This window comes from Pseudopodoces humilis, chromosome 6, assembly GCF_049639895.1.
Source record: "Pseudopodoces humilis isolate 2021_Gansu_Grassland_sample_001 chromosome 6, ASM4963989v1, whole genome shotgun sequence".
In the NCBI taxonomy this organism is placed as follows: domain Eukaryota; kingdom Metazoa; phylum Chordata; class Aves; order Passeriformes; family Paridae; genus Pseudopodoces; species Pseudopodoces humilis.
Window position 1 is genome coordinate 63,036,085 of NC_142205.1, and position 24,570 is coordinate 63,060,654.

Here is a 24,570-nt window from a genome sequence, read left to right on the forward strand (position 1 = left end):
TCTTTGGATCTCAGAAATATTGCCATTTAATTTTCTTCAAATCAAGTCTATTTCATGGAACCTTCTAGTTTCAATGTCACTTTCTAGTTTCAATAAACATGTTTTCTTCCCAAGAATAAACTCTATCATATATGCTCCCACATTTTTAGAACAAAATCTGACAATCAGAATTCTAGAGCAAGGATGAGGCCGATATTTTCACTTTAAATATCCTTCACTTTGAAAGAGGACAGAAGACATTTCCCTTCATAACTAATGATTATTTTTAAGAAAATGTGAAATTTAGAGATTTTAATTGTAGAAGATTTATATATACACATAGATATATACACACATGTATGGACAAAAAGAGGAAGATATATTCCTGAAGCAGTTTCTTATGTTTAATTTTATGAGAAAACAGTCTCATAAGTTTTCATTTTTATTACAGAAGTAATAGCTATAATTTGCAGCACTATTTTCTCCTCTTAACTACTACACTGGAAAACTGAACACATCCTTTTGACCCACATTATGTTACTGGTGGAAATGCCTACCGATTACTAGAATCAAATTTAAGACTTTCTACCAGCATTTGGCTATTTTTACCCTTAAAGTTGATTGAGGATTTCTTTATTTGTTTTGTGTGTTTTATTTTTTCTTCTGTTTTCAATATTTCACAGTCTCCAGAGAGAAGCAAGAGCTACCATTACAAGTGTGAGTACACCCTCTTGTCTGGGGAAGAAGAGGAAGGAAGGTAAAGAAAGGTAGAGAAATAGGATAGGCAAGCAGATATAAGTAAGACAAGTCAAATGTTTCCCTGGTGCCATTGTCACCAAATGATTAACAGCATGCATTGCAGTGCTAAAAAAGATATTTTCCTTGACCTATTGGGGCTTTTGTGTAGGGAGATGTAAGAGACAGAAATACTGGGATCTTGTCACCACTGTGAGCTCGTGTAAGTTCTGTAGTGTATAGGATTTGCCTGTGTTTCCCCTCTGAATGAGAACAAGCTTTACCCTTGATGAAAATCTGAAAATTATTTTTGGAAAAGACATTCAGATCTTTGTTTCTGCTCTAAGGATCTAAAATTGAGAGATATGGCTCACAAAAGTTTTAACTTGCATAACAACAGATTGATAGTCCTTTATGAATTATCTAATAGATCTTCTAGTTCGGTTATGTCCTGTTGTTTTCATACTGTCTAATTATTCTCAGCTGTATGAGTTAGCATCAATACTTACTGGGGTATAAGGGAGAGAATTCTGCAATAATGTCCCAAGGCAAAAGTGGGATGTCTTGATAACAACCACTGTAGCATCATACATGATGCTCATCACTGCGGTGACCTTTTTTATATATTAAAATTGCCATTGCAGTTGCCATCTTGTCTCAGAATTCAACTGCTTTCTCCTCTCCTGCACACAGCCAATATTGTGTTTTTAATGAAGTTCTAAGACTGTGCAATTTATATGAAAAAAATTTAGATTTTTTTTTCCTTGCAGTTTTTTTTAATGCTTTAAAGGATATAACAGGAAAATTTCAGAATTAACATTGATCAGTGTAAAGAAGGGGAAATAAAAAAGTCTTAGTGGTTCAGAGAAAACTTGTTCCTTTTACTATTTGTTAGTACAAAGTTGTATTAGAGTCACAGGAGGAAAAGACACAACAGCTTTTGTGAATACACACTGTTGTTGTGTATTCTGGAATCAGGCTATATTTGTGCTAACGAGTCCAGGATCCCCTCCCAGGTATTGAAACTAATGTGTCTCTCATGAGCTGCCAAACCCAAATGACTTTGTGTAGACTGACAGTGGGTGTGCAGCCCGTATTGTTCAGGCCCTGAAACAGGGCCAGGAGGTGTTTGGGAGAATTCTAGTTGACAGGAGCCAATTCTACACCAGGGAGTTTCTCACAGTTCTGGTGATACTTGTTTTTCCAGTGCTCAGCAATAGCACATGTCAGGAATTGTCACTGGGTAGCATAGCATAATCTTCATGTAGTATCCATGACACATCTGCTCAGGGTGGAATCCTGAAAGTATTTCCATATAAAATCTTGTGGTGGTGCCAGTCAAACTCATGCAAACTCATGTCATCTGTTTAGTCCGTATTTAACAAAAGTCTTTTAGTCACACCAGACACATAGCAGCCACTTTCTTTCATGCTTGTTCTTATTAGATTTACTCTTTTTGCACCTCCTTTTTCGGGTGATAGCCTGAAATACATTATGGTACCAATAAATAAAGTCTAAAAGACCAAGGGTATAAAGAAAAAGTATTCCATTTGAAGTTAAATTTAGCAGATCATTGACTGGGCTGATTATTTTGTTCCATTTAAGTTCATTTTTCCATCATTCCATAAATATTCCATTTCCCTTTCCTGCTCTGTTCTCCCCTTTTCTCCCAAATATACTCTGATCATCACCCACTGCAAATTTGTCTTACAAATTTCTAACACTTTGGCTTCTAATCTTCTTCTATAGACATAATGATTCCATTTCAGTTCTTGTTCTCTGTTCTCTTTCTTAATACTTCTTTTGAGTTAATGCTGTTAATTAAGACTCAAATCATCTATTTCTTCCAGAAGAAAATGAATTATTTCTTTCCAAAACTGACTGATGCCTTTAGGAAGATTGCTTTTTGGGTTGCATTCATTAATGTCTCTAAACATAATTGCTTTATTCAGCTATTTTTTCTTTACAGGGATAGAGCTCAGGATTTTTATGCTATTTCAACATAAGCAGATCTGATTGATCTGCTTATGATACCACTGTTTTTAAAAATTAACAGATACATTAGGGAAAAAATATCCCATCTCTTGCCCAGCAACTGCCAGGCTTCTCCTATTGTTTAACAGTAGTCAGGAAGCATCATGCTGACACTAGTAACATTCTTTGTTCTTACTGTCAGTCTCAGACTTAAGGTTTATTTTATGTTCTTCTGTCAGTGTCAAAGCTGGCAGCCACAGCAGAGTGGTCTGATAACCCTGGAAGTCAGTGTTTAGGGGAGCACTGCCTTAGAGTGCCTTCACATTTCATACCGCTGCTTCAAGATATGAGAGAATTTGTTAATTTAAGATTTTCTTGTAGTGTAAGCTTGTCTCAACCCTTCAGGAGCAAGTGAAATCCCCTCTAGAAGTTGTAATGTGTAATGAACAATTATGCTTACCTGTCTTTATTAGGCTGTTTTGCCTTTTCCTGCTGTGATGAAAACAGGGAGAGATCTGCCAAATCAGTACTGTAAATCTCCAAGGTAATTAAAACTTAGATTTTGTAAACGATTTGTACTACTCAAAAAATAACACAGTGAAGTTTTCTTCACACAGTGCTCTGTATTGAATGTTCTTACTCAGAAAATCTTGATAGACAAAATGCCCTTTTAATATTTTTCAGCAACATTTAGATGACAATTGGAAGTGCATCCATACTATCTGGCAGAAAGTGTTAGTACTTGGAATATGTATCACTTGTTATTTTCTTCTTTTGTCAGAAATTTTCATTTTTAACTCTGAAGGAGTCACAGTTGCCTCACTGATAGCTATTCAGATATCTAATATATATATCTAATATCTAATAAATATATATATAATATATTTTATATATATATATATTTATATATATATATAAATATATATATATATTATGAAATATCCTAACAGTCACCAAAGCAGAAAGGGTTATATTTAACTAGGGATGTGGGCCTGAAAACAACCCAGTGAGAAGGAGGTAAATAAATAACAGGCTTTGCTGAAGAGATGAAATGGGGACTGCAATAACAGTGTAATTGTCCCTCCTAGCATTTATATCAAATTAAAGTGAAATAAGGGAATATTATTGGAATACAACAAGCCAGTCTACTAAGTTTTATTTTGCTTTTGGCATCCGTGTTCTAGTACAAATTAAGACACCTCTGCCACATGAAACACCAAACACTAACATTGTTTATATAAAAGTGTGTACAAAATATTTAATGAGGTTATCTAATGCTCATATAAAGGATACAACTGCCCATATTCTTTCTTCAATATATTATGTTTATTTATATATGTATGTTTTGATTTCTCCCTTTCATATCAATTGTCTTCTTCCATTTTAGGTTTCATTACAGTTCAATACATTTTCTCAAATCAAGGTTATTTATATATATGGAGACAATCAATCCTAATAATACCCAACATTGTGCTACAACACTCAAATAAAACAATTTCTATTCAGGACCAGCCTCTGCAAGGGAAGCCTTTTTTTCAGAAACTGAGGTTATGACCCTGATTCAATTTCTGTACATTCATGGGACAAAAGCAAATATGTGGCATTGTTTTGATTTCTTTTGTTGTTGTTGTTTGGGGTTTTTTTAAGAGTTGTTACAATGTTTATTATCAATAGTAACTTTTTTTTTGTAACCAGAGAAACTCATTATCTGTGGCAAATGTACACTTTTCTATCAGGTTTATCAATAAATATCACATAATGTTTTGGGCTACAGAGAAAGCAAAGCAGAAAAAGAGACAATATTTAGCAATGTAGTGCCATGCAAATATCCTGCTTCCCTGTGGAAACAAATTTGTTCCCATACAGACCTTTCTGGATATATATATAAGAAGATGCTACTCTGAAATATTTTGACATTACCACTGAAGGAACCAGGGTTAAGTGAAACAATCTATCTGTGCACTTGCAAATGCAATTTGCTATATGCAAAATTTATACTGCTTATTCATCCTGGGTGTAAACAAACATATCACTTAAAAAAACAGGACCCTCTTCAAGAAAAAGAAACTGAGGTAATGGGGCGTTGTTCACTTAAACATGCATATTTCTATTCAAATATTTTGGAGGTCAGCTGACATCCAATTAAAATGTTCACTTTGGAGAAATACATGGAAAATTGTGGCTTCCCCTATAATACATTTCTTTACAAACTCTTTGGACTGACTAAGAAAGAACATTTTTCTTCAGGGGGTCTTTGCACAACAATCAAAATTTATTAAGTGTGTGGCAGCAGCACTTCACTGCATTCTGTGAGTGAAACAGTCTAAGGAGAGCAGATAATCCCTTAAGGTGAAACTTACTAAAGTAAAAATCTTCAGTATATTCTTCTTATAGAAATTCCTCCTACCCCCTCCTGATTTCAAGACAGGTTTTAGTCTCTAACCTAATGTTAATTTTAATCACATTTTCCTAGAGCACATAAAAAAAAACCCTGTAGATCATCAGCTTTACAGAGAAGATTAACAACAGAAAATTCTTGGTGTTGTTTGCACACAAGAATAAAGGTTTCCTACCATTTTCCCATTTAAATTTTACCCAATTCAAATTTCTACAATTTCTTCCTTACTCTTCCTTATTTCTCCTTACTATTTGCAGAGACCCTTCTCAAGAACATTGCCAGCTGGGATTGGATAGGTGGGATTATGACAATTCTGCAACAGCTCTGTTTCTGATGAAGAGAAGTTCTCCCCTCTTGGTGGCCTGTAAGCACTACCTGAACCTCTCACCTGATGTTCAGCTTGTGCATTTGTAACTGCTTTTCAGTGGTCATAAATCCTTTATTAGATAGTCATTTATATACAGCTTATAAAAATAAGTAACAAATGAAATCAAATAAATGAAAAAAAGACACAATCTTGGCTTTATTTCTCTTTTAAAAACACAGAAATCTATAAAGAATGGTTTTAAACAACTTTTTATTAAATTAGTTTTCATTTTTATATGACAGTGTCAAATAAAAAAAAGAAAATTCTTGTATTTCAATTCAGCATTTAATTTTTACCTTTTTCAAATTAACAAAAGACCTGGTAATTTTTTTTTTCTCATCTTCACTATGAACTTACTTTTTTTGGTTAATTATTTTCTGTTTTTACATAATTTGTCCTTTTGTTCCTGATTTTCTTGTCTGAAAAGCAACATCATAAGGAAAAAAAGAAAAGAAAAATGGATCTGTGCATCTGCAGTTTTCCCTGGTAGGAAGCTGAAATTCTTCTCAGGGGTTTGCATTGGGAGCCAGAGCCTGGAATAGTGTCTACTTTCTGGATACCAGTATTGTCAGAATGTCACCCAAAGGCTCAATTAATAAGAAAAGGAATTGTCTAGGGAGGACATGGTTTTATTAATGTTAAAACTGAAAAAATTTATTTAGAAAGAGTCTCATTTGTTTGCTTGTGTGTTTTTGCTTCCTGGTGTTATTGTAGCAGAAGAGAAAGTACTGCTATACCGTGGTCACTTGGGAACCTTTGGTTTCTTTCAGCTCCAGTCTTCGGGAGTGGCTTTGAAAGATAAAAGTCTAGACATCTTTCTGAGTTGTGAATAAATACAGGAACATCTGATATGCTTTGGCCATTCGCAATTTTATCGGTAGTAAACATAGTAGCTGTGATTGTGTCAATGTTTACAGTAGAGGTTACATTAAAATGGAAAAAGACAAGCACTGCTTTTCATTATTTTAGTGTTTGTGGCAAAAAGGAAGATGTCAATAATATATATATATTTATAGAGATCATAAGATTTCTAATATGAGTGTTTAAAAAAAAATAATCCACAGACTTAAATATTACCTGATTTTATATTGCTTATGGCAGCTGAAGAAACTGGAATGGGAATTGTCATGACACCTTGTTGTGTTATTCCAAACAGATTTTGAGAGTCTTAATAACAGGTCTAGTACAGCCTAGCAGCTTTTCTGTTTTTGACAAAACATGCAATGTGTTCTATTCCTGGCTTTATTTGACTCCTATTTATTAGGACAGTCCAACTCTTATTTAATACAAAATTAATTTCCAGCCCATGATTTTATAATTTCCAGATATTCAAAAATATATTTCTTTTATGTCTGGTACATTCTGAGAAAGTCAGATTTCAATTTCAGCTTCATTCATCCTTAGAATGAGTAGGACTGTACAGGGAGAAGTTCTTCCCATCCCTCCTAGTTACAGTGCAGAGAAACTAGAAAAGAGGACCAAAAGAATTTGTTCAAGCTGAAGAAAAATCTGTAAGCACTGCAAGAAAGGCAACTGTCGTTATCCATCCTTATTACTTCCAATGTCTGGAAATACTGAGGGAAAGACAAACTTCCTCAGTGAAATACATGGTATCCACTCATCTTTGTGGCAGAAATATATGTTCTGAGGAAGATGTGTAATGCATTTTCAGAACTGTGGCTCTAAAGGTTTCTTTAAAGGTAAGAGATTCTTTCAAATTCTTTCAAATGCTAATAAGTAAATTCTTTGGAGAGTCAGGATTAAATAACAGGGTGATGTATTTCAAACTCCTACTGAAAAGTTTAGTGGAAAATGCCAGAGATGATTTAGACAGAGGTTTCTGAAAACAGGGAGTTGTCTGACAACTCTTAATAGGCAGATGCATCTGAATGAAAAGCAAATGCCAAGAATATCAATGACTTTTCTGTGTCACACTTTTTGTTTACATGTTGGGTTTTTATTATTTAAACACATAGAAGGAGTTATTTCTCTCTGTAGGACTCTGTGAAATGGGAGAATGATGCAGGTGAGAATTGGGATGATGAAAAAATAACATACAAACAGTATAATGGGGGCTTTTTCATGTACACAGGCAAAATCTAGCAGTTAATAAAGAATATGGGGTTTTCTCAATAATAGAAAATAACCCAGAGAAACCACAAATTGGTTGGTTGGTTGGTTGGCTGGCTGGTTGGTTGGTTGATGTTTTTTTATCAGAAGAGAAAAATATATCTCACTTTTCATTTTTTTTTTCCCCAGTCAAGATTTGTTTTGGTTTTTGGGGTTTGTTTTTTGGTACAGATCCTACTCCAAGTATCAGAAGATACTGATTACTTTTCAGTCCCATACCTTATCTTTGACTTCTCAGGAGGGAAACAAAATATTCCTCTCATTCCTTTGTCTTTTAGAAGCACGTAATAGAGGAAATCAGTTTAATAATAACAGCAATTTTATTTTGATTTTTCAGTATTTTTCAAAATGTTTTACAACATGAGGATACACAAGGCTTTGTAGCTGAGGTCCAGTGAGATTACCCAGCATCACACAGGGTCCATGTCAAAGCAAGGCTTGCAATTTTGGCTCTTATTTAGCTGTTTGATGCTTTGCATGTGAGCCTACATGATGGCAGGTTCAGTAAGAAAGGAATTTCACTGTCTCCTTCACTATTTTCAGCTATGCCTTTTGTGTCTCAGAATTCCTACAGCAGATTTCTCTTGTCCTTTGCTAAGTTCCTTTGTTTGATTGCTTGTTTGCTTTAATACAGCTTCATAATTTTCATATGGCAGCTGTGCTTTTTCAAGTGTGATAGGCCAGGTGCTTCACCCTGTCTTTCAGTGTAATGCCATGGTAGTTGGGAAAATGAAAGAGAAAAAAAATAAATGCAGTACTAAGAAAGTTCGGGAGTTTCCAGTTTATCAGAATAAATATAATTTATCAGGAAGAGACAGAGATGTATAAAACCTTGTTTAGCACTATCAGTATAAACAGGATGTTCAAGAAAGCAAGAATGTATTTACATGCTAAGTCCAAGAAAAAAAAAAAAAAAAAGAAAATCCCCCCAAAGCACCTGCAGAACTTCAGCACTTCAGCAAAGCTGCTGATAAGTATTTATGCTAAATCTGCAAGGAATGAGCCTTAATCTAGGTACTCTGTGGGAAATAAACAGAGAAGTAACCAGGTTCTGTATCCTGACCTGGAAGGGCTCCAGATCTTGGGGCTTTGTTTGTGTAAAAGTTCCCCACACGGCTGCTGGCATTTCATTTCTCACAGGTAATGACTCACCTGCTCACAAGCGCCATTTCTCAGCCCTGAGGTTTGGGTACTCCTCACAGTCTGTATCATTTCTCTAAGAACTTATTCAAACAATTTTGCATAAATTCTTTCCATTTTTAAAGGCCACTGGTAAGACTATCAAGAGTTTGTAGCAGAGAAAGAAGAGATAAGAGATATAGCAAGGCGATGAGATGAAGAAAATTCAGAGTAGTTGATTAGAACTTGAGCCTAATTGCCTAAAACCATCTCTATGTAGATATAGGTACATATTCTATGTGAAATCTCTGATAATCTATGCAAAATGCATTTCAAGCATGTTTTTTTCTTCTTTTCATGATGAGAATCAATTTTGTTATATTTTTTTCAACAGATATCTAAGTGGGTTGAAATATTGACTATTAATTTACCTGTCCTTCTAGGGGTTCAGGAGCAAAATGTGAAAATTTTATTTTCCTGAAATAAAATTATTTCTATGTGCCTCCACATCATTTGCCTGCAAATAAATTTTTATTCCCAAAACTTATTATGTACATTATAATAATTTTTTTCTTTTATTTTTCCTTTTTTTTTTTTTTTTTTTTACTAATTCTATAAAGCAGGAGATGCAGCTGTTTTAAATAGTAAAAGCAGATCATGTGGTGGTTATCTATCAAAAGATAGTAATTTATTTCAATAGATAAATATGTATCTGTAGATCAAATTTTTTTAATACTCCTTTATTTTTTATGACATTTTCATAGAGTAAGAAGGAGTTCTCATCTCTGATTAAACTCTTGGCATCAAATAAATTTAAATACAGATTGTTTTCCCTATCCTGTTTTAATGAGCCATGCTTCAGCTTTCCCAAAGGATCTGCAAAATGCCTTATAACTAGTTTTGATTAGCTGCTTGTTAAAGTGTATGTCTATTTTTGAGTAATATTTATACATTTTTATTTTATTTGTATATGGTTTAGGACTCTTTCCTGTGAGCCATGTCACCAACCTAAAAGTAGAAAATGCAGCTAGTAAATAACTCTCCAGCAAAAGGTATTAATGCCCTAATGTCCAATCTCAAGTGTCTTATGTAAGTAGTTAAAAAAGTAAGAAAAAGTAAAATGTAAGTCTGCATTTCTTCCAGACCACTGTAACAGAGCACTTGATTATTTAATATACTAGCTCTTCAGCTTGGGCAAAATTAAGGATGACTCCAATTATTTCTAGGGGGAAAGTCAAAATGTCAAGTTATTTTTTCAAGGCTATCTTTTCTTTGTTGCATTCTGTACTCCTATTTTTGTGAGCTAAGCAGATAGGCTCTATTTAATAATGTCTGGAAGTATGAAAAGAGCAGACTGCAATGTATACTAAATTGGGTGATTTGAAGAGCAGCTCACCATGCTGTATTTAGTGGGGATATTGCAGCTCCTGGCTGTAAGCGGGTGGTTCCAGTAAGGGCTGATTCACAGGAAAATCAGGAAGTAAGCCTTTATTTCACTCTGAAACTATCTGGTATCAGAGCACAGCCCTATTTCTCTTACTGTGTGAAATGCTGTGTCCTAGGACCCCCAGCCCATAGACTTGGCCCTCTGACCTTTCCAGGGTGAATGATGCTAGCATGAAATCCCACCATAGTGAGACAAAATTTGATTTGAATGAAGTTTCTGTGAAACTTGAAAGCCAGTCACAAATTTCTGGTACAAATTCTGCTTTTGGTTTGTACATGACAAAGAAAAAGATTTAGCCTTCCCAAGTCTCACCTTAAGTAACTCACAATCTATACATACTTAAGTATATAGATATATATATATATATATGTGTGTGTAAGAGGAAGATATCATTGGAATCATGTAAGTTATAGTTTTAACAGCTCCATAAGGAATTTGGTTGGGTTTTTTTCTGACTTTAAACAAGTACTTTTTAGGTCAGCTTAGAATAAAATAAATCAGGTATGCCATATGTCTTAAAATATTGGCATGAAAGTTAATGCCTAGAATTCTTCTTTTTATAACTCTCAGTGGATCCTGGAGATTTTATTTATAAGTATTAGTGGGAATGACATAAAATATTAAGGATCTGTATTATAGAAATATATAGAAATCTATAATCTAATCTACAGAAATATAAAAATCATATAGTTCTACATATTTTTAGAGCTTTTGAGAAGTTTGACACCCTTTATCATTAAAAGTGGTATTTTCATGCATTTGGTTTATCATGGGGTTTATGTGGTTGCAGTTTACAAGTTTTACAAAAGAAATTCAAGTTTTAGTATGTGTACTTCCTTGTATCCTGAGTGTGAGCTTTTCATTACATTTACATCACAAACCTCTTTTCATTATGCATAATCATACACCAAAGTTAGAAACTCCTTATCAAAAAGATCCTGTCATTCTTCTCTTTAATGGATTTTTTTTATCCTTTCCTTGGTAATCTTGGCATGAAGAGGGAAAAGATTTATCAAAACAGCTCCTATGCTAAAGTAAGCTCTTGGACATTTAACGCTGTGTGAACTAACATAATTAGACTTCTCAACAAACGTTTGTCCCCTTAAAGTGATATTTCACTTGCAGAGGCTGAGACTGATGAAAAGCTAGTTCCTGTTTGCTGTCCCTGTTCAGTGTTGGAATGTTTGCCCTGTTCCATGTTACTTGCTTTCATCTAGTAAGTCTGGGAAAAGAAGCTGATACCACCCCTTTGAATCCAATCTACTAATAAGGCAACACAATTAAGTGTTTTACTCAGTTTCAGCTGCAACTATTGATAACACCATATTTTCAGTGAGATCCTCATGACTGGGGCCTCTGAGCTACAAGAAACACCCGTAAAAGCAGGGTTACACACAGTAGCGCACTGCTTTGTGCATTGTGTTTTGATATCAGCCTTACTTTTTCTCCTGCTATATGCAAAAATAGACAGTATATTTCTAGGAAAATTGCAAACATGACAGTCCTTCAGCAACCTACAGCAAACTAATTGTTCAGAAATACAATTTTGAAAAACAGGACTAAATTTAAACATATCCCTCCTTGGCTATTAAGGCACAGACAAGATGAGAGCTAAAGGTTACTGATTTTCCTGAAAGGTGGTGGGCAGCAGAGTTAAAAAGCTTCTCTAAATGTGTTGTGTGGGAACTTGATTTTTCAAATAAAATTTATAGGAGCTCTACAAGCTGTTTTCCCCTCAGGAGTCTGTAGAGCATTTCATTAGAAATGAAAGGTTATAGGCAAGGCAGTGTTCGCACCATTGACCTTTCACTAGATGGCTTTCTAAAGCAGTGTTGAATGTCTCTAAAGGATGCAAATGTATTTTCTTCAAAACACAGCAACTCTGAGCCTTACATGAAAGCAGTCTAATTTAGAGAATTACAGGATTGTTGAGTTCAATCCACTGCATTGAAGAGCTCTGTAAAAAGAAGTTTACCTTTTCTAATTCTGACATGGCTTTTTCATCCCTTACTTTGCCCTTTACATCAATAGTTTTCCTCTTTCTTCCTTTAACTTCTCAGTGTGGGTTAAGGGGACTGAAGCTGAGAAAGCAAGAGAAGTTTTCATCAAACATCTGCTTTTGGTATTGATTGCTGGTTTGAGTTATAGATGGTGCTTTAGTGGGTGAAAGACTCCAGCTGGTCCCCCTGTTAAGGGGGCAAAGAGAATTAAAAATAAAAGGTTTCTGCAGTTGCTATCTATCCATGTATTGACACCCCAGGATTTGTTAATGCTTTCAGAGAACACCACCTTGCTTTTTCAGGTAAGCACTGAAAATGTTTAATGAGCAACAGCATAATTTCCTTCTCAGGGACTGAGAGAAGCTGGAGAGGATTTTATGGTTTTCCATGGATATTAACACTTAGAGGTACTGGGAGGGAACATGAGATTAAATTGTGAAAATTCTAATCTTTCCTGTGTCTCTTGTCTGAAATTGTTCCATTTCAAGAAAACAGGTTAAATATTTATTGTGTGATAAAAAGAATAACTCTGTAGTTTGCAGCTCAGAAAAAACAGGTATCCAGAGCTCCCAGCTAAATGTCTTTGTCACAGAATCACAGAATTAACTGGGTTGGAAAAGACCTTTGAGATCACCGAGTCCAACCTTGTTAATGAACAGATGGGCCATTCATAAAAGGTAGGAGATTCTGTGTGAACTTGAGAGTCAGCATGATGCTTACCTCAAGCTTTAGAGAGTCTTAAACATCAGATCAAATGAAACACAAACTACCAGTTAAAATATTTTTATGTAGTATTCATAAATCTTAATTTGTTCATTTGGCTTGATGTATTGTAAAGACTTTTTAAAATAATTAATTATTTTAAAACCACAGATTTACTCTGTGTAACTCAGCTTGTCTCCAAAAAGGATACAATTATATATTAGACTTTGGAAATGGTGCCTTCCTGATTTTGCAGCAGAAGTACTGACATGACATTTGGAATCACAACTGTCTCTTTTATGAAGCAAGTCTTTAAAAAAAAAAAAAAAGGAAAATTAACAAATCAATATTTCTTTTTATTTTATAATTGAAGACTAGTGAATGTATCACAAAATGTCTATACTCATTTATATTTGTCTTCAACAATGCTTATTATAAAATGATATGCTGTATTAAGATAAAACATTATGAACTTACTGGACTAAACCAGTCTAATTGAGAGAACTCTGATTAAATTGAAAGCAGGAAGTCTAATGCTTTGCTACTTAGCCTTAGGTAAATGTTTTCGGAAAATGTATGGCCTTTGGAAAATTAGTTAAAGAAGAAATTCTGGTCTGTGTCACACTAAACTTGCTATCTGGCCTTAAGTATGTCATTTATTTAAAAATGTCTCTGAAATAAGATTTTTCTTTTCTCATGTTGCACTCAACTTGCTGCTTTTCCTTATGATTTATAAGAACAGGTGTGAGGAAAAACAGCCAAAATGGGATATTTTCTTTTGACTTTTTCAGGGAGTGTCATTACTTGGAATTTCATGAATCTCTGATTTACTATTAATTATATAATTTTTGAAGGCATTGTATGTCTAGGAATGATAGCAGTTCTTGTTCAAGTGTAGTACCTAAATTACCAGGTGTTTATTCAATGATTAAAAATTGATTTTCCAAGGCTCTGGAAGAATTTCTTCATTTAAAGATAAGATACAAGTAAAGATACAGAGACTTGACTGGTAACACGTGACAAGCTCTTTCAAAACCTCTAAGCTTTGTGTTTGTTTATGATCTGTATGCTAGGTTCAGTGACTACTGTATTGGCTCAATTTATTTAATTTAGTAAATTACGTAGCTGTTCAACATGATTTAGTTTAATATCAATATGCTCTTTGGATGGTACGTTTCATTCAATCTGTGGTATATTTGATGTAGCAGGTGTGGTGATTTTGATTCAATATATTAAGTATCTGATTAGATAGGTTATGTATCTGATTTGGAATATGGCTTACTTAATAGACTGCATTTTTTTCTGTGTAAGCTGCAGTAAATTCTCAATTTATTTAATCCAGTATGTGATATATCTACAATATATGTAGTTGTAGTTAATGTTTTTATGGGAGTCTGTAATTCATCTGCAATATTTCTGAATTTTGAATAAATTGTATCTCATATATATCCTCAGAGGCTAGAAGGGGACTTTAAATCATAATGTGAAGAATACTGAGCAAACTCATTTGTGGTGAATATCACTGGCTGCAATCACAGTTTATAAATGTTGCCATTTGTGAAGCATCTTGAATTCCAAATGGCCCTCACAGTGCCACAGCACTGTACCTCAGAATGCATGTTCCAAAATTATTGGCTAGATAAAAACAATATATGATACACTTGACAGCAATAGTGTAACCCTCTTGGAAGACACATTTGCAGCACTTCTTTTATAACCTTAAGAAATTATAGTGAAGACAATAAACACAATAAAACTCAGAAGATCCAGGCCAAGATCTAGGCATATTCTTAATTCTGTTAACTGAATTCTGGAACTGTATGATGTGTCAGTATCTTCATATGGTTTATAAGGTAAACCCTAAATAAATGTTTGACTTCTTCAGTGTGTAGGAAGCTAAAAGAAGGGGCAGTTCAGATTTCACAGATCTAATATTAAAATCTCTTTTTCAGGAGATATTACCAAAAAAAAAAAAAAAAAATAAAATAGAAAGGTCAAAACAAATCAAATAATCTAAACCCCATGTTTAAGACATTGCACTTGTAAAGAAATATGTATATTTCCAAGAAAAATTTTTGTCTCTCAGACCTGTCGAACTGTTAATTATATGCAAAATTCTGGGTCAGATATTTAACAGAAGAGTCAGCTATAAAAATCATGGATAATTTCATTAAGAATTTAACCCTTAAGTTATAGAATAAGGAAAGAAAAATGACCATCTGACACCTAATGAGACAGTAAGGCAAACCACAATATTTGGTGTTGAAATTGGATCATCTTGTGGATTCCATCCTATATATTAGTCAGGGCAATTTCTGGAATTCTTTTCTTCAATGCATGATTGTGTTTAAACAGCCAAACAGATTTAGACAATTGTAATATTTCCATAAAGAAGAAATGTACATATATTCAATCAAATGTGAAGGTGGAAAATTATATAAATGGTTACCTTTTTTCAATTAAATTTTAAAACATCCTAAGGGAAAGGGGTAAAATCATTGCAATAACTCGAAACTAAAATTCTGTATTTCCTCTTACATTTGTAAAGAATATTTTATATTCTACCATCTCTTACTGTGTAGAAGGAAAACGAAAAAGAAAACCACCTTCAATTTTACAATTTTTTGTCTATTGGGAGGAAATATTTGATCAGTTACAGGTTCGTTTCTCCCCTGAAAAAATACAGTCCTCTCTGTATCTTGCTGTGAATCTCACTACATTTCTACTGATACAACTTGTGAAAGTAGGAAAGTAGGAAATGCAATTCTACCTTTTAAAGTGTAAAAATAAGATACTGAAGTGGTATTAGTGTGTCAAGTACATAAATTTATCTCCATTTCATGCCAATATAAAAAACCAGATAGCTAGCAGATAATTAGTTCTACTTCACAACTAATAGTTGCATTCTAAACAGGACAGGGACAGACGAGTACTACTTTCTATTTTACTTTACAATCCTAAAATAGTGGTAAAATGCTTAAATGTTTGCAATGAAAAAGAATGTGTAAAATTATTTAGATACTGGCTGGCTTGTAGTAAAGAGATTTAATATTTTCTAGTTCTTTAAAACAAAAAGCTAGGTATGGAGGGAGAGAAAACAAAATATAATTCCTGGAAATTATTGGTGAAAAAAGTCCAGACACTCCCTTCCCTTCATCCAGACTAACTGGACTGCTGCAAGAAAATGATTCGTTGTACCTTTGTCACGAAAACTGATAAAATTTCACTTCACTAGAACTACAGTTTAAAAGTGTCCTGGCCCATATTTGTGTGCATGTATTCACCACCCTCAGAATGGGGTGGGACAGTCAGATACAGGTATTGGCTCATCACCTGTCAGAGCCTTACTGTGCTGCCTCACACGTGGCCGTCACTGCTTTAATGCTGTCCTAGCTCACAGTGCACTATGTCTACAAATGCCTTTCAGAGCTGAAAAACGGCTGCTGAGGACTCTCACTTATGATAAGTTTAAACTATCCCACTTCTCCTCTAGGTATTTCTGTAGAGTGGGATGTGAAAGACACAGAAGCAGTACCTTTAACCAGGAGTACCTTATGTAATCCCAATCTTGTGAATAAACCTCGAGGGAGACATGACTTCTGATGCAATTTAACTCAATGTTAAGGCTAATCTAAAGATAGGTGTGCTGTAAAACTTGCCAGCATGGCTCTGTCAGAGGTCTGATGAGTTATCTCTGAGCAGCGTGGAGCTGCGGGCAGAAGATAAATTTAGATGTAGGTAAAGAAGACAACTGAAGAACCCAGACTGACTTTCTCTGGTAAGACTTTATGTGCCCCAGGAGGACTAGAATAACTATTTATAAAATAATAATTCTGCTGATGGATGTTAGGTGTAAAAGAAGGGTGGCAGTTCTCTTGTCTGGTGATTGACATCCAAAAATTGCTGTCAAATTCTGATACTTGCTCAAGATTTTCTTAGAGTCAACAAGGAGAAATAGGCACCATCAGGTAATAATTCTAGATATTTGGCATTACTAACTAATTGTTAAACTTTAGCCTTACATGAGAAGGCATTCATCTTAGTAACTGATTTCTAACAGTGCATTTCAGAATCAAAGTATTGATGATAAATTACAAGTGTATGTAAGGCCTAATTTCAATTAGTTCAAAGTACAGCTGATAATTTTATTGTCATACATCATCCAAAATAATTCCAGTCATCCTCAATTTTGTAGTTTGAGGATTTTATTATGAAGAATGAAACAAGTGTTGTTTTGCACTTCATTTGAGTAGTTTCTGTCATGGGTACAGTGCTATAAATTCCTTCAAGTTCTAAGAAACACCTCAGCAAACACCTCAAGGAACAAGTCAGTTTATTATAATATGAGTTTACATAAGATTCTGGAAAAGATTTTTTGTTGTTGTTTCTGTGTTTTTCAAATAATTAACTTGTTTTTAATTCTTATTTGCACTGTAAAAGCACTCTGCCTCCACTGTTCATTCCTGGAAACTTGAGTAGGATGAGCCCTCTTGGCTGTCGGACACAATGTAAACAGATAATTCTTGTTTGTATCATAATCAGGTAGTGCTTCCTTATCTGATTCAAAATTAATATACTGTAAAATTAATGCTAAATAAAAAACAGATTTCATGTAATGCTTATGTAAAGATATCAAGTGCAGTTTTGCTTTATTTTCTTTTAAATACCATTTTGTGATTTTTTATAAGAGATGATTTGACAACTACAGGTTTTAATAAATTAACACAAAAGTTCACACAAAAACCCATACTACAAGAAATCAAACATTACCTCTTGAAGACTTAGCAAAGTCTAAAGTGGATTCGACAGACCTATTCAATAAATGGTAAATTAGTAACTTTCAAAGTATTAGCAGAGCATGCTTAAAATTATAATCAGCTTAATTCAGAATTCTGTCAGCTAGTTTTATTTTAAGCGCCTAGTAAATTAGGCAAGCGTATTTCGTTAGTATTTTTTCACATTTATGTGATGCTATATTTCAACAATGGTGCAGATACAGATTTTAGTTATTACCTGCCACCAGTAATGACAGTGTTTAATGTTTATTCTCTCCAGGCTGTGATACCTTCTGACTTTGTAGAGCCACGGGTATAATGTCATTGAAAATCCAAGTACTTACACAGATGACTGCAATTAATGTTAAAGGGAACTGGAGATTTATACGTGCAACTGCCATTATCACTAATGGAAATTTCACATGTAAATTGCCATGCATGGAAATAATATGCTTCTTAGCAGGTTTTATCTAAAAGTCATCTGTGCAAGCAGTCAATTTAAATCATTAATTCAGTCCTCATACACCATGGGAAATATTTCTTTATAAAAAATCAGGTTACTGATTTTAATATTAAGAATTGTCTTTACGCTATTTAAATTATTGAAAATTAAAGGCTAGTGTATGCATGACTGTGGCATCAACTTTCATTGATTTCTTGAGATCACAGTCAAACACAGCCTTAAACACAAGACTGAGAATTCACCTCTTTCTCAGCTTCTTTGGTGTGCCTTCTCCCAGCAAACTGGTTTCCTGTGAGTGACAACATAAAGAATGCCTGAGCTTCAAAAGATAATTGCTAAACCAAAATGACTCCTTGAAGTGGCACACAGATAGGGCATCACTGAAAGGCATTCATGGGGAAAAAGCCAACCCCATTGATGTGAGGGTATGAGAGTAAGATCTTACCCAGGGATGTTATTCTTTCCTCTAGAAATAATGTGGGCAATGAAAGGTAAAGAAGCCAAATTGTAACAAGCAATGCTCTCTATTGTCTGAGAAAAATGTAAATGTCCTTGCAACTGTGAAGGGCACAGAATCCTATGACATGAGGGATAAAAGTTGGATCACCCAACTCTCATCATACTGAAATGCAAGTCATCTGATTTAGGCTACTCTTTGTCACAGTTGCTTTGACAAGATGAAAAAGAGATGTTAGTGCAGAGTTCAAAAAGTCATCTGAGATGACACGATGGGGTTTGCACGTCAAGGAAAAAGGAGAGTGAAATAATTGTAGAGATCAAGTCCAGGACTGCCAAACTGCAGTGCAGGAAGAGCTGAATTGATAAGAAACCAAGCAATCCACTTGCACTGGTAAACTTGTGGCTGAACTGACCATGATTAACAAAGATTATTATAGATAGACATAGCTATTGAGAAGAAAGAGCTAGGAAAATGAAACTGGGAGGCAGGCATCTGAAAGGTGTAAAAAGAAAGGTTTCAATATTAATGGAGAGTCCTGGTTTGCAGTCTTTCTCCCAGAACCTCCCCAGTATTTTCTGCAATGCTGGCAGTTAATCTTTTCCACATTTGTGGATTACTTATCCAATTCTGTCATTTCCCCACTTGTCCTTCAGGAGCTCCTCTTGTTTATGGTTTTCTCTTGCATTTCACTGTGTTACAGCTTTTGAAAGCATGAATTAGCTTATTTGAGGTGTATTTAAACAGCCTTAGAATTCTGCATACAAAAACAGTACAACAATATGTCATTACTTTTATAGTTTTCTTTTCCTTCATCTCTAAGTGTAAGAGGTGAGCATATTAAAATTCTTGCTCTGACCAGGATGATTATGTGACATTTGACTGCTTTAGTGCCTCATTTCTCTTTTGTTCTTGCAGTAGTGAGGTCTGTGATTTGCAGTTTTTTTGTTGTTTTGTTAGGAGTTTTATGGACTGCAGTTTTCTTTGATTGCATTATATAGTGCCACATATCACTTTAAAATGTAAACCATTATGAAAGCCTAAACTAAATGTTTGTTTAATTTCCCAGGCTAAAATGAAGCAATATAAGACTAAGAACCATGTATTAAAGTACACATTTCAGTGTTTCAGTGTATAGTGTAAACATAACAATTTTCAAGTCCTGAAGTGCTATAAGTAAAATTTAATGGAGAAATTAGGTTGTACTTAATTCATTAAGAACATTTATAAAGACATTATTGTTTATCTACAGTGGATATAAGTAGCTCAAACCAGATTTTTAAAGTTTAAATAATTCCATAGTTAGGAGCAGTTAGAAGTTTCAGACATACCCATACCCTTTTCCTTTCTGCCTTTAAAAAGTATGTGCCTTTGGATGTTCAGAAACTGTTTAAAATTCTGACACTGCTGTATCAGGAGTAGGTGATATAGTTAATTGTTCTGTGTATTTGCTCCAGGTCAACATGCTGAGTGAGAGCAGTAGTAAAGTAAAATGTTCTGGTCAAGTTATCTGTTTCTTTAATGATGTATTATCATAAATGATAATAAATTATCATTCATAATAAATAATAATTTAATAAATAATAAATTATCATTTATTATCAAATAAATCATGTTTATTTGATTTACACAAAATTATTATAAAAATCAATTGCCTTTCTGTATTATATTTAAAATAACTCTTAAATTGGCATTGAATTTTTAATTTATCTCACTCATAAAGTAGATAAGGCTTAGAAAAGTGTTCTTAGAAAACTCCTTTTGGAATTAAAAGTGCCATTTTTTTTCATAATCAGTTTTCTTTTTAGCCAAGCATATGTAGAAGTTATAGCTTTTTACACAGATTTATTTCAGACTACTGAAATAATTTAATTAGGCAAATGGTGTCTTCATATATGGGGTTATTAACTGATATTTTCATCTTTTAATTTATTCCAAGTGTTTCATACACAATCTTTCTGAATGCTGTATGATGAAGCTCTGTAATTTTGGGAGACAATGATACTATACTAAATTACTGCTTAAGAGGTATGAAGATATATAGTTTATGAATCTAGCCCTTTTTTAGTCTTCTGTGTCAAAGGTGCAGTGAAAGAACATAGACCTCATGGGATGATGATGATGATGATGATGATGATGAAAGCAGGACATAATAAAATGCCATGAATTGCATTTCTAAATCTTTCCTATTGTCAGAATCTGAGAGATCAGATAGATAAATAATTTTATTTACTCAATTTCTTTCTCAGGAAAAAGATCTATATCATATGTTTTGAGTTTGTTTTACACTGTTATGACTTTTCCTTCATGCCCATTTTATCAAAGGTTATAATGAAAATGAAATGTTTGTGTTTTGTTTTTATTTCCCCTGGGACAGAAAGATATTTATTTGTGTGTCCTGTGCATTTCCATAGTAACATTTAATTATTTTCACAGCAAACCTTCTCTTTCAAGCACAGAAAGAAACATATGACTGAACTCAACAAAAATGTTTCAGTAAGGGAAGCCATTTGGAATTTTCAGGACCCAAAGTGTTTCTTGCCCAATGGACTTAGCGTTTATTGAGGACAGTCATAAATAACTTTAAAATATTCCAGTGTGATAGGATGGAGCTGCAGATTAGGTCATCGTGGAATTATAGTTCCCTTGCTTAATGATTTTACAAAATTGCCTGGCAATCCAACAAAGAGAAGCAGCACAATGTGGTGAATGCAGGCTAATTAAACCAATAATTGCTTCTTCTTGTGTTCCCAGATAATGTGCCCCTGATAATTTTAAATGAAGTTTTGAAGCTGACTTCTTGAATGAAGTGCTGTGCTAGTTAAAGCTTTGCTAACTCTCTGTGTACACAGAAATTGGCCTACTTCTCAAGGTCCCTGGCACTGCTCAGGCAAGAATTGCCACAGCACACGAAGAGTACGGGAATAGCTGTCCTGTATGTCTGGTAACGGGGCCCTGAATTCCTGTGTTTTCCCTCTTTGCAATATTGTGACTAGATCATCTGATTTCCCTGAGCAATTCCGAAATTAGAGGCTGCAAATTAAGTCTTTGATGTTTTTCAAGACTTAGGAAAAGATGCAAACTTCTGTGTATCTCAGGAATGCTAGTGTAAATCTGGAGTAACTCCGTCGAGACTTAGGAGGACTTTTTTTAGTTATATCTGTGTCAAATGCAAGTATATGACTGTTGACTGGCAGCTATGTTTAGAACTTGGGAAATATTTCACAAAGTCCCCAAGACTTTCAAGGTGATCTTCAAAGAGTTATAAGGAATAATTTTGAAACCTAGAAGAAGATTCTTTATCAATTTATCAGGTAAAAGGACTTCTGCAGATGAATTCTAAGTATGAGCTCTGCTATGATACATATATTCATCATGCTACCTCACATCCATGTATCAATACATGTTAAACAATATGTATTTTAGGTCACTTATAGTCTGACAGAACATCCTTTCTAACATGAGTTACAATTCTATGAAACCACAGAAGAGAAGGATCTACTTTTTTCCGTACTATTTGGTACTAAACGATTTTGGGCAGATGTGTTTCTTTTCGTCATTGGTACTTAAGGATTTTTACTGAAATATTGAACCAATGTTTTTCAATTTTTATTTTTTTTTTATTCTAAATTATTCTTTCATTATCTGGGTGGAAAGAAATAAAAAAACCAGATAGCTTTTCAAAACAGTTGCTCAACTATTTTCATCTGGACCATCAAAGTTAGAAAAAGTATCTTACTGTGAATTGATTCTGTTTCATTGTAAGAGGATTGTGTGACGTATTAGATTAATCTGAGAAATGCAATACATGTTTTTGGATGTATGATTGTGTTATAAGCATTATCCAAAACTACTTCATTAGGGAACTAAACAAAAAAAATAAAACCATATTTGTAATTATTTTCTACTGCTGAGAACCTATTTAAAACCATGGCTTCCAGAATTATGAATAGAGAATTATCCATCATTACTGGTATCTACCATATCACAGAATGTACATATGATGTGTGCTCTGAAATCTGCTGTAATAGCCTAAAAAAGCCCAAAAAACAGGGTCTGTTAGATCTCATGAACTGAAATTCCCATTGGTATTCATAAAATAGCAGAAGTCAAATCTGGCAGCAGATCATGCCAACAGTCAGTTTTCCATTAATTCTTACAGTAAATGTTCATGACTGAAATCTATAACTACATAGTTCACAAGCTTACTCCCAGAATTTTCAGTCTTGTAAATTGATAAGTATACGCTCAGGAATTGTGAAACTGCATCTTTTTGTTGGCTTTTTAGAGATAGGTTCAATATATCTTAGTTGGCAGCAACTGGGCAATGAAAAGCAATATTGGTAGTGAGGGTTTTATTTTTGTTTGCTCTGTGTCTTGTTAAGCTTTACTGATATAAAACCATCTGTTTAAAAAGCTGTAAAAAACAGACTGCCAACACATAAAAGCTAAACACAACAAAATAGTCTTAATATCTACTGGCTCAGTGCAGTGTTAAAATTGCTGAAGATAGAGCAAAGGCAATAGAGGCAATAGAGGAAGACAATTAATTTTATGTAGGGATAAACTTTAGTTTCCAAAGAAAGGACTTCACTATTTATGTTTGATGGTAATATTTTCTTTTTAGTGAATGTTTATTTGCACTCTGATATTATACTTTTATATTAAATTATCTGGAAATAGTTTAAATATTACATACAAATTACATACAAATGTGGGGTTTATTTTTGTTGGACTATACAGGACCAAATGTAATGCAAGCAAGAAACAAACTGATAATACAACCATTGTAAGGAGGTACATATAAGAGCAATAATATCAACCACACCAGGACAATGAAAATCTCCAGGTTTTATATGGTGAACCATCATTTGTCTGACTGTTATCACTACTTCAGGAAAAAGCTGAAAAAATTTTCTGTCATCAGTTTCTCAATAAAAAGATTTTTCAATGCCTTTATGCCCAATACATTTTGAAGTAATTTTGGCAAAATTAATGAGATACTCTGAAGCTATATGCATGACATTTTCTGAATACTTTATTTAAATCTCATTGTAAATAGAAAAATTATTGGTACTGGCTGTTAATTTTTTTTCAAATGACATAGATGTTTTTCAAAAAAACATAGCAAAGAAAGTGTATTATAATTGTAAGACCTTAATGCAAATTAGTCATGCAACAATTACATAAGTTAATATAAAAAAATTAAAATTTATTCTGTGCATATACTAAATAAAGCACAGAAATCCTTTCCACATCAGAAGATGATTTACTAATCTACTGAATTGTTCACAGTGATCACTAAGTTGCAAAACCACCCATAAGCAATAAAGTTTCCAAATTAACAAAGTACAAATTTAGATTCAACTCTCTTCGCTTGGAGCTCACCAACATGTAATAAGTAACTTTTTTGAGACTAAGGTAAAATATACAGTTGGATTTTTCCTAAGTATTATGATATATTTTTTGCATAAAATATTATCTTTTAGGAAATATGATGTCTATAATTAAAATATGGGGAATACTTCTGTAGAAAGCTGTGTGAGAAAATATAGACACCCTTTATCAATAAAACCAATAATTGATCATTAATGATGGACTGTTAAACAGGTCTTTACATGATCTCTCCAAACAATTCCACTGCTGTTATTTAAAAGAGGACAGCATACCAGTTAAGAGAGGAAAAAAGAAAAACAGTAAAATAAAAGAAGGAAAATCATGGTACAAATCATTGTCAGAAATTGCAAAAAAAATAATTTTCAAACTAGAACCTATGAGATGTGAAATTTTTAATTTTGATCAGTACTCATGATTAAAAGATTTAAAATTAAGCAAAGACACTCAATAAAGAACACATTTTCAATGCAGGAAGAATTTAATAGCAAAAATTAATGTATAATTTGTGGTAGGAAATAAAAATATACCTGAGCACAACTTTGAGATATAATTATTGGAGTAACTGCTGGTGGCAATACATCATGAACAACAGAGATTTTCAGATAAAAAGAGCTACATGAATGATTG